This window comes from Myotis nattereri (assembly GCF_964212035.1).
Source record: "Myotis nattereri genome assembly, chromosome: 6".
Classification (NCBI taxonomy): Eukaryota; Metazoa; Chordata; class Mammalia; order Chiroptera; family Vespertilionidae; genus Myotis; species Myotis nattereri.
Genome location: NC_138081.1, coordinates 64,357,010 through 64,369,024, shown reverse-complemented (window position 1 = coordinate 64,369,024; position 12,015 = coordinate 64,357,010). Strand labels below are relative to the sequence as shown.

General features: G+C 42.5%; 1 protein-coding gene and 1 pseudogene across 6 annotated transcripts in view; both read left to right on the top strand.

Moving 5' to 3' along the window:
* FYN (FYN proto-oncogene, Src family tyrosine kinase) overlaps positions 1-12,015 on the top strand; it is a 206,560-nt gene that overhangs the window by 97,457 nt on the left and 97,088 nt on the right. For 3 of the 5 annotated variants that reach the window (XM_081094719.1, XM_081094722.1, XM_081094724.1), the window contains exon 3: positions 782-851. The exons of the other annotated variants lie outside the window; for them this stretch is intronic. The gene's annotated coding sequence lies outside the window, so the exon portion shown is untranslated. The remainder of the gene's footprint in view (positions 1-781; positions 852-12,015) is intronic. 5 annotated transcript variants of the gene reach the window in all.
* LOC308520854 (U6 snRNA-associated Sm-like protein LSm4) lies at positions 5,543-6,058 on the top strand (annotated as a pseudogene). The gene has a single exon. The product of its transcript is annotated as a U6 snRNA-associated Sm-like protein LSm4 (transcript).

Genomic DNA, 12,015 nt, shown 5'->3' with positions numbered 1-12,015 from the left:
GAATGTGTTACTGAAAGAAATAGGAAAGAGGAATTGGCTTGGGGAGAAAATATAGTTGAAATATCAACTTTGGATATTTTTGCATTCAATTCTTTTAAAAGGCTAAACATTCAAATAAAGTATTTATAAGCATAGTTTCTGGCTTGCTTCGTTGTCCAGATTTTTATTTATTTGTTACTAGAGGCTCAATGAACGAAAATCATGCAAGGGTAGGCCTTCGCAGCCCCAGCTGCCTCATGGCCCTGCCCCCCGCCCAATGGTCATTCCGGAAGGTCGTCTGCTATCTGGTCTAATTAGCATATTAGCTCTTGATTATATAGGATTATATAGGACAGTGATGGTGAACCTATGACACGTGTGTCAGAGGTGACACGCGAACTCATTTTTTTGGTTGAATTTTCTTTGTTAAATGGCATTTAAATATACAAAATAAATATCAAAAATATAAGTCTTTGTTTTACTATGGTTGCAAAATCAAAAAATTTCTATATGTGACACGGCACCAGAGTTAAGCTAGGGTTTTTCAAAATGCTGACACGCCGAGCTCAAAAGGTTCACCATCACTGATATAGCATTATATAGGATAATGCTGCATTAATTTGTAAGTTAGTTTTATCTTCCTGTGAAAACAAAGAGGAATCTGACAGTAAGAGTTTGGTACATTGATGAGAGCCCAAAACAGGAAGACGTGTGGTATCCAGGAGAAAAACACAATATTTACATATATTAAATTATGTCTTTAATGATGCATCTATCCTTCTGTTGTGGTATTGTTTTTCAGGACCACCCCAGCAGCGGTATTAGAAGACATGTGGTGTATATAAAGTTTGTGATAGTTGGGGGAAATTTTGGTAAGTGTCACTGCATTGTTTTCTAATACCCTTTTTTGTAAAATGGTGCTCACAAAGGGAAGCCATGGTCTTGTTCTGTGCATTTTTAAATCTGCACTAAACTCAGACAAAATGCAATTTTATAATTAAATGTGACATTCAGTTGGTGTTTTCTGACAGTATGACTTTTTTCCTTGTTATTGCTGATGTTATTAAACAACATGGGACTTTCTAAGATGTAATGAGGAGTCTAGGTTTAGGGAAGCTTCTGGATGCAGGGTAAGGAATACCCTTGACAGTTTAGCTTATGTTCTAAGCCACCTGTAGAATACAAGAGTAATAAACTTGCAGACCAAAAGAGTGAAATAAAATAAAAAGCCTAAAGCAGAGAGCTCCTTATGGCCTCGAGGTTGAAATGAGAGAGAACAGGCAATTGGCTGCTTGGGGAATCCAGCATGCCTGGGAGCCAGCCTACAAAACAAGCATAGTAGAGGCCTGAGAGACCAAGACATTAAGTTCAGCAACCACCCAGAAGACCTTGCTAGCAACCATAAAAAGTTCTACACTTACTGGTAGTTACATAACCTCTTTGAGCCTTAGTTTCCTCGTCTGTAAAACGAGGCTTATAATATTCCCTACCTCATAAAGTGGTTGTGAGAATAAAAGGAACTAGGTAGGGCTGTAATGTAGTACGTGCTCAATAAAGCAGTTATTCTTGGTAGCAGAACAGGCTTGTTTGGAAACTGGACATTTGTCATTGAGGTCAAGCCAGCCAAAGGTGTTCATATCTCCCAGTGGAAGGGCTGCTGGGGATGGGTTGGTCACGCCCCATTTGCTGTCACAGCTCACATCAGATTTGGTCACCACAGTCCCTCCTCCGTAACAAGCTGTGAGAACCCCTGAGACATTTGTCTTTAACCCTGTCGACCCATTCTTAGACAAACTTGGCTAATTTAACTTCCCTTCCTGCCACCTTTAGAGCCAAGTATGGTCACATTGTGTGAGCTTGGTTCAGTTTTGGAGTTTATGTTATTTTAAACCAAAATACCAAGAAGAAAAGGAAGGGTTGGTAGTAGATGGTATCCTTGATTTGGACCTCAATTGCCACATTCAGGCTTTCATTTCCAAACCTGTCTTGATTATTTTTATTTTATTTTTGTCTATGCTTATTATGTAGCTTTCATAGATATCCAATTATTGGGCCAATTTTATTGAGCTTTGACTAAAAGAATATGGCTTTGGGGTGGGCCTTTACCTGTGATTGGGGAAAATCAACCATATCACTGCAGATGGGTAATGTTTAAGATCGGGTGCCCATTTTCACGGAATCAGAGGGATGGACCCGGCCTCAGGGTTTGTCTGGCCCAATCTCCCACCAGCTAAACAAGTCTCTTCCACAGTATCCAGTAGAGGGAAGTTCACATTCTCTCAGAGATGAGCCTGCTATTGCCCCAAGCCATTTGCTACAATTTAAAAAACAATTGGGGCATAGGGAAATTTTAAGGGATGAGGAAAATTGTTCTTGATTTTTATTGTGATGGTATTTATGCAACTATATGAGTTTGTGAAAACTTACAGAACTGTACAATTAAAAGGCTGAATTTTACTGTATGTTAATTAAATCTTAACTTTTAAAATGGGAAAAGAAACACAAGCAGTTAGACAAATACCTGGGCATTTGGCTCAAATTGTTAAAATACTAGTAGAAAGAGGGAAGGTGGGTGAGAGGGGAAGAGATCCAGTCCTTCTATGGACTACAGTGTGCACTCCATAGGACAGAGACTGGGTCTTCGTCCTTCCTGTCGCCTCAGTGCCTGGGCAGTGCCTGGCCCCTGGAAGGCCTGTGTTAAGCATCTACTGAATTACCTACCGTTCTTATCACTTTCTCAGCAGACGGAAACAAGTCCACCCACTTTCCCACACCAGCCCACCAGATATTTAAGGACAATCTCCTTCCTCATTTGCCTTTTCTTCTCAGCTGAACCTCCCACCTCCCATTCATTGGCTCTTTGTCTTCTGAAGCTATTTTCCTATCTCTCCCCACCCTGCAGCTCTCGTTGAGGAAGCACCTGCTTTACCATGTGCTTGCTTACACCTGGCCCAGCTTTAGAACACTACCCCTGGAGTGGGCTGACTCTGGAGTTCAGTGGGCCGTTGATTCTATAGGTGATGTTAATAGACCCCCAGCCCTAATCCTCTTCCTTCATAATCAGTCCTGAGTGCCTGGTACGTATCTTAAGAGTAGTCTTCTAAGAATGGAGCGCCTAAAAGTAGGGGGGGCTAGCAATCCAGGATATCAGATAGCAGAGTTATCCTCTTAAATGACTGAAATGAAGCCAGGCCACCCTTATTTTGAGGCAGTAATGCTGTTTATAAATCTCTCAGGTAGTAGTGTATCGTAGATCCTGATCTTCATTATGAGTCATAGGAAGTTTGGAATTCTTAAAACTAAAACTTGTGGATGTCTTGAAAAATCTAGCTTTCCCTTTTTTGGCCATGCCGGGGGAGGTATCTGAATACATAAAGAGGACAGTGGTTCTCAATCCAGGTCAATTTTGTCCTCCCAGAGGACATATGGCAATGTCTGAAGACATGTTTTATTGTTACAACTGGGGAAGAAAGGGTGTGTGCTACTGGCTTCCAGTGGGTGGAGGCCAGGGAGGCTGCTAAATATCCTACAATGGGAAGGACAGCACCGCACACACTGAGTGATCCAGCTCAAAATAACAATAATCCCAAGGCTGAGAAACCTGATACAGAAGTAATAAAAAAACTTAATGTCTAAAGTACTCATTATTTTGAAGATTTAAATTTTAAAATATTTTGATATTTATTTTTACATACATATATATATATATATATATATATAAAACATTAAAACATTTATTTAAAGTATAATAGGTCTGAAAGGGCTCCTAAGAAGCTATCTCTTACATTAACTCTGACTTCAAGCACAAAATGGTGTAAGGCAGCCGTGGGCAAACTACGGCCCGTGGGCTGGATCCGACCCGTTTGAAATGAATAAAACTAAAAAAAAAAAGACCGTACCCTTTTATGTAATGATGTTTACTTTGAATTTATATTAGTTCACACAAACACTCCATCCATGCTTTTGTTCCGGCCCTCCGGTCCAGTTTAAGAACCCATTGTGGCCCTCGAGTCAAAAAGTTTGCCCACCCCTGGTGTAAGGAATTCAGACAGATGGGTGCCTGAAGACTTATACTGAAGACTGGCAACTAAAACTAAAAGTGAGGCTCACACAACATGATCCCAGCATTCACACAAAAGAGATTGTCTTATATTTTAAATTTCAACCCCAGCTTCTTCAGATATGTTTTTCTTTAGATGACATCTGAGATGAAACGGCATTTCAGTCTGGAGTAGTCCTTTCTTCTGAATCAGGGGTAGCGATTCTGGTGAGATAAAAATGTGCTTAGGGCGGAGGGAGATCTCATTACAAATGATTGAGATTGGTATTTTGGTACACAGGGCTGTATATTTGCATCATTTTCCTGGTGATACCACAGTCTGGCTTAAACGCAAGTAGTTTTTAGAGCCTCTGTACCCAGTATGGCTACATTTGCTGAAGCAGGGAGATTAAAGCAACATATGTCAGGTTGTGATATAGGACAATCCACTTGAAAAGACTTTAATTATAGGGCCTATTTTGGGAGGGTAACTGTGCTGTTTGTGTGGTATATTTTGGGATCCACTAACCCAGCTTCAAGACCAGTAATATCTTCCCAGAAAGGGTGTGGTGTGTGCTTGCGGACATAATGTTTTCCTACCAAAAGCTTTGGTATGATATTCTTTAGACTTTACTCCCCTTCATTTTTCTTTTTCTGATAATCTTGCTTCTTGCAAGAATGCTATGAAAATGCATTCTGTAAAGTGGGAGAAGAGAAGGATAAAAGATCTCATTTCAGATGGCCTACCCCAGAGATTTAGGGACTAAACGTTATCAATCTGCTGTTTTTACAGTGAATAGAATCTGGAGAAACTACCAAAGCTGAATAGTAAGCAGAGTCAAGTGAGACGATAAAAATACCACTTTGGCGCTAAATATTTTAATGAATCTAAAGGGAAATCACACATTTACAGCTACTTGTTTCTCAGAACCCCCTTTCTAATAATGTGTGGATAATGTGTGGGTCATTTCCATGCTCTTTCAGGAGTTCTGGTAACATAGAGTGGTTGTCTGCTTTCACTTCTGCTCTTTAAGACTTGTACCCTTTCCCTGCTCAGCCTCTGGTGGCCTCCCTCATTTCCCTGTTAATTCCTGAGGCCTTGGCCTCAAAGAGGGTCAGACTTTCTGCCCAGTCAGCATTTCCTAGTCCTTATTTAAAAGTGAATGATAAAGGAGAAATTAGATCAGCAAAACAAAGTTAGGGTCTCATGTGTGCAATGTGTTGGGGGGTGGGACGGAGAAGGGAGTGGAGAGGAACAGAGATAAAGAATAAGAACATTTGTCTCTGGATCTATTCTTGTTCATCAAATTATGTTGATCATTATATCCCATTATAGGAGTGAGATCATGTGATATGTATCTTTCTCCGACTGGCTTCTTTCGCTTGGCAAAATGCTCTCCAGTTCCATCCATGTTGTTGCAAATGGTAAAAGTTCCTTTTTTTTTGGCGGGGGGGTGGGGGAGGGTCAACCGGGGGAAAAGGAGACATGTAAAACTTTAGATAATAAAAAAAATTAGAAAAATAAATAAAACATAAATTGGATAAAAAAGAATAAGAACAAGCAGGGCGCATGAACGGAGGAGGCCGTGGTGGAAGTGACCGGCAGGCCAGGTCCCTGCCGCCACCATGCTCCCATTGTCACTGTTGAAGACAGCTCAAAATCACCCCATGTCAGTGGAGCTTAAAAACGGGGAGACGTACAGTGGGCATCTGGTGAGCTGTGAGAACTGGATGAACATCAACCTGCACGAGGTAATCTGCACAGCTAGGGACAGGACAAGTTCTGCTACATCCGCGGCGTACCTGCGCATCCCCAATGAGATCACTGACATAGTCAAAGAAGAGCTGGTGCCAAGGGTCATGGCCGTGGTGGCCTGCAGCAGCAGAAGCAGCAGAAAGGCGGTGGCATGGGGGGTGCTGGACGAGGTGTGTTTGGCGCCGTATTAGGGGCGGAATCTCAGACACTGGCAGAGGTCAGCCAGAAAGAAACCCGGCTGGCAGGCGGGCAGTGAGCCTGGCCCTGTTCTCCCAGAGACTTGAGCCTTCCCCTAAGAGACTGCGTGTCTGCTCCAGTCCATCAGTCTGTTCAGAACAGAAAAAAAAGAGGCAGATGTTGGGGAGACCTCACCTGTGCATTTTGTGGTCCTCTTTATGTTAAGTCTTTTTATTATGATTATTATTATTGATTTTTGATAGAGGAGGGGAGAGAGATAGAAACATTGATGTGGAAAAAAACATCGATCTACTGCCTCCCGCATGCACCCTGACTGGGATGGAACCACAACCTGGATATGTGCCCTGACCGGGATTGAAACTGCAACCTTTAGGTGTACAGGACAGTGCTCCAACCAACCAAGCCACACTGGCCAGGGCATTAAGTCCTTTTTCTTTAAAGCCAGCATTTTTACAGTTGGAAATGTTTTTTGGTGTTTTTGATTTTGTGAAGTCTCAGCCAACTTGATTCCTGGAAGGTTCTGTGTGTTAATGCATCTGTAGAGCCTTGTGTTAAGGGGGGCATTTTATAAACAGGTTTGTTTTATATCTCTTGTTGGACCCCTGGGTGGCAAACAGATGGGAACTTTTCATTTTAAGGTCTTTGCACTGAGATTGACAGTCCAGGGAGTTTTCCTGAAACAGACCTGAAATTGTCTTTACAAAACAAAACCGCACAGACATGTGCCTCAGAAGCTGTTGTGGGGCCTGGTTGGGCCCCAGTCCTTTGCCTCCTTTCTCTCTCTTTTGTGTTACAAAAATAAAAAACACAACTATAAAAAAAAGAACAAAAACAAGCAGTTTTGTAACCCAGAAACCAAATCGGTTCTAAGGGCACAGGAGCATTTTTACATAAATCGTAAGGCATGAAGGCAGCACAATGAGAGCCAGAGTGCTCCATGAGGGAGAGTTGAGAATCTCTGGAGAAGCGTCCGAGTTCTCCCGAGGCGATCTGCCGCCCCTCTGCAACCCAGCGAGCGGCTCCAAGGCCTACAGTTCCAGTTCTATGCGAGGTTGTGTGCAGCAGCCCTGCCCAGCCTCCTAGAGTCCTTTCCAGGAGCGTTGCTGAAGACTAAATTACCGAGCAGTCGTCATTTTGTAAGTCAGGCCTGTGCTTGCTGTTCCCTGCTCTGGTGTTCTGGGATGGTGTTCTGTCACTTGATTCTCTTGATCCTTGAAGTAATTTGGTGCTCATTCCAGGTTCGTTTTGGCGCCATCCTAAACCAGATTTCTTGGAAGCTACTTTGAGACTGCCATCCTGCTTGTCAGTTCCCATGGCCCACTTGTCTGCCATCAGCTTTCATACTAAATTCTTTCCCACTGTGGTGTGGTTTTTATCTGTAGCAACACTTATAAACCAAAATTTCCCACTTACAGAGGTGAAACATTTTCAGAATGAGTAGCTGTTGGACAGCTAACGCTGTGCAATAGAACCCACTTGGGAGCCAGGCGGTTGGTCCTGCCCCACAGCTCTGCCTCTGACTGGCAGGCTGCCCATGTCAATGCGTATTATGATATCACTTCTATGGGAGATGTGGCACATTTGCTCCTCCCTAACGACCACTCGGGTTGTGGAACAGGTATCCTCCCCAGATAAAATCTGAGACTCAGAGAATTTAGCCTATGTCTAAGGCAGGGGGCGTTTGAGAGTGCGGGGTGTTTGTTCTCCTTTCAAAGACTGGAAGCAAGGTTGGCATGTGGTGAGCTTGGAAGTGGGACAGAGATGGTTAATGCTGCAGTGCTACGTCAGTCCTGCGCAGCGAAGAGTTGTCCCCAGCATAGGGCCCGGTGACCACTGTGCCCCCACTGAGAAACACTGCTCTGAAGCTGTGCAGCTAATATGCAGGAGAGCCAGGTTCATCTCTGCTCTCTCTGAGTCTAGGCCCCTTATGGTCCTCTCCAAGTTAAAGGCACCCCAGTACAGGCTGTCCTTGGGTTACGTTGGACTCAACGTTGTTTTGTGGTTACATCGCCATCTCCCATTTATTTATTTTAAAAAAAAAAAAGTTCCGTCATTTTGACGTATGTACATATGTGCTTTATGTGTTTTTTTTTTATTTACCACAAGTAAAGGTCAGGAATTGTTATCTTTCTTTTAATTTTTTTTTTCACTGTTTCACTTAATTACTGCTGTGTATGTGCTCCATGTGAGTGACATAGGTGGGTCCCGACTTACGGTGAAAATCGGAAAGGATCTCCGACGTAACCCGAGGACCTACTGTAGTGATTCCCACGTTGTCCATTGTCCGGAGCGCGCAGGCATTACAATGAACTCAGAATGGCTGTTCTGCAGCTTATGCCGAGCTGCTCTCTGCACCAGAACTCAGGCTCAGCACACTCCATGTGGAAAGAGCCTCTAAAACTCCCTGTCCCCTCTGACCAGCATCCTGTATCTGTCATTCCTCTATCAACACCCAGTGCAGGTAGAGAGAGCCAGTGCTATCCTGGGAAAAGATCAAAGCCCCAGAAAATGCCCACCCGCAGCCTTTGATCCAGTCTTACCAGCTTAAAAACCATCTAGATAGGGAACTAGGTGTCAATTTCAGGAGGTTTTGAGATGATATCTTTGGCTTCATACCTACCTACCTGGTCCACTTCAACAGAGCCTGCTGTTGGAGCTTTGTTTAAAGTTTGGTTTTGATGTCAGACAGCAAAGAAACCGAGACGGCTGGCTACATCAGTTTGAATGAGCACACATGAAATTTATTAAAGTGGCAAAAATAAAACCGTGCTGAATGAAAAGGCACACAGTGAGGCTGACCTGAATATGAATGGTGAGGTGATTATAAAAAAGGGAAGTGTGATATTATCTGATCTGGCTTTTTTTTTTCTTTCCTGTTTTTTCTCTTTTTTTCCTTCTCTCTTCCAGTTTCTCTCTCAACTTTTTATTTTGAAAATTTTCAAACCTGCTGGTTAGGAGAATGATAAAATCAACACCTATATGTTCTAAATAAGCCACTTGCTTTTTTATTTCCTCTTCCAAATATATATATATTACATTCGGTAAACTTTTGCTGCACCATTTGAAAATTACACACATCTTGACTTTTTAACTCTACATATTTCATCATGTATCTGCCAAGAATAGGGGCATTCTTTTACATAACAATACTATGATCATACCTAAGAAATTTAGCAATGATTTCATAACATATTCTACTATCAAGTCCTTCTTCAGACTTGCTGGTTGTGGTGTAGAACGTCCTGCACTCTGGGATTGTCTGTTTCTTTACAGGGTTAACTTACGCCTCACTGCCTGAAAATTGTTAGATCTAGAAGCTTGTTGTTAGATGCAGGTTAACAGCCTTTGGCAAGAATACTTCATTGGTGGCATCGCATGCTTGATGTATCACATCCAGAGGTGGAGGATGTCAACTTGTCCTACCATCTGATCTCTTGGGTAAGACGGTAACCGGAGCTCACCAATGTTCAGGATACACTTTGAGTCAGTCAGGCATCTTTGGGCTGGTGTGTGGTTCCTTTGTGAACATCCTGTCCATTCCCCTCCCTCCCCCCACCTTGCAGTGCTCTGAATATCAGTGGATAATCCTTGCCTAGATCATCATTACTTTGGGATCATGTCTGATATTTTTTATCCTTTGTTTTCTCTTCTTCAACTACTTATAGTGAATGATCTAGGCCTTCCTAAGTTTACAAGAATGATTTTTTAGCTGCTTACCCGGTGGTCAGCTAGATTTTTTTGTGATGATAGATTGTGCCAAACATTTTTCTTTCTTGCCTGTGGGATAAGAAGGTGTAACTCTAGCAGAGCATTTACTACATACCAGGTACCACACAAGACCCTTACCTATAGAACTCTTTTCACTTTCTTCCCACACAGCAGTTCAGGCTAGTGAATGGACTTGCCCAAGGTCACACAGCTCCAGTATAACTAAGATCACTAGAGGTCTGCCAGGCTTAGAGCCAGGGCTTCTCTACTCTTCCATGTACCCTCTGATCCCCAACCCTAGCTGTGTCACTGCCCTAGTTCTTACCTTAGACCAGTGGTTCTCAACCTTGGCTGCACATTAGAATCATTAAAATCCTGATTTCTGGGCTTCATCCTCCAGAAATTCTGTTTCTTTGTTACTAATGTTGTGGCCCCACCCCATAACAAAGAAACAGAATTTCCGGAGAATGATGCCCAGAAATCAGGATTTTAAAAAGATTCCCAGGTGATTCTAATGTGCAGCCAAGGTTGAGAACCACTGCCTTAGACAAATGCCTACCTGATTTGGTAGGTTCATAACAAGGAAAGTCAGATAGGAGGGGGTGTGCAGCTGGAGAAACACAAGCCACACTTACTTAAAAGGGGCAAATGTTACTGGCTCTCAGGCAATGTGGGCCCAGCACTATCAGGAATCTTGATCTGTATATTAACCATTCCAACTTTTTAATATTGGCAACTACTCTATATATATTCTGACACTCGTCAGTCAAGTTACCAGTTTTCAGCATCCACACTGCTGCTGGAGGAGGCCTCCTTGAGTCAGCCCAGGCTTTGTTTAGAAATGGAATTCACTGCTTGTCTGTTTGTGCTTAACTTAAAAATTGATATTCTTGGGATTTGATTTCAGGGGTGTTTGAATTTTGAAGAAAAGGAAAGTTAGGTTTCATGGAAGTATTACTTAACTGGCATATTATTATAAAACCTGGCATTTATTCATTAGAAGGTTAACAATAGCAGATAGTTCATCTAGCTTTGAAAGAACACAAATACATTTCCCTCTGAATATTATCTGTAGAATTTTTCTTTTTGAAATTGTTCTCTAGATCCTTAAGACGGGGATGAAATCTGTCTGTTTTATCCATCCTGCACTCCTTGTTCTTTGTGTATATTTAACTGTGATAATGAGTCACCAAAGAGTCCCTAAGCGTGTTCCCAGGAGAGGAACTGAAGCAGAACTGACAGATAAATAGCAGTGCTTCTCAGGATGAGCCTCAGTTGTTGCAGTGCTGGCTGAAGATAAAACCTGGTGCGCTAATCCAATTGTTTTTAGCAGAATTATTCTCGAGTTGGGAGTGATGGAGAAGGGTGCAGGTAGAGTCCTCTGTTCTTGCTCTGCCATGAAGGAATCTGGTCCTGCCTTCCCGGTCTACAGGTTAACACCCTGAGGTGCAGAGAAGTTGAGTTGGGCCCAGGTCAAATCCAATTAGCTTGGGTCTCTCATGATCGATTTTCACTTTTCCTAAAGCTGAAGTTTTCAGTCAACAAGTAATAACCACAATCTTTCTCACAATTAATATGACGGAAAGCATGGTGTCTCACTTTTCTGCCAGTACAAAGGTTCTCACCGGCAGTGAACCTGCCACCTGGGGAGCATTTACAAAGCACCCAAGCCCTGTCCTTCCTCCTCCCCTTCACCCCACCCCCAAGACTGAGAGCACCCAGGGCCTCCCCAGCCCTGTACTGTTAACCCCAGTGTCATCACTTCTTATTACTTCCTCAGAGGACACATATTGCATTTTTCAAATACAGTGTTCCTTTTTTTTTTTCCTTGACAAAATCCAGTGACCATTCGTATTTTTTAACATTTTGTTGTTTTATTATGGAATTTAAAATTTATAGAAAGTAAACATTGTAGCATAATGGAGCCCATGGATCCCTCCCTCAGCTCCACAATTATCGACATTCTGCCATTCTCTTTTCATCTGTATCTGTATTATTGTCACTATTTTCTTTTTTACTAATTCAGATGTGTTTCATAGATCAGAAAGAGAGCTAGTTTGTGAACTAAGAATTGGTTACCTGTTCCTACAGGTGCCCCCCCCACACACACACACACCTTACTGTATTTATTCCTCACAGCACCCCTGTGCATTGTTACCCACAGTTTACGACTTAGGAAGCTGAAGCTCCAAGACATTACACACCTGCCTGAAGTCTCCCAGCTCAGAGCACTCAAGCAGGGATTCACACCCAGAGTTGTTTGAAAGGCATGCTTTCCCCCGAAGCTGCACTTTGGAAAAATAAGGACCATAAAAAAAATGTGTAGTTAAAACTT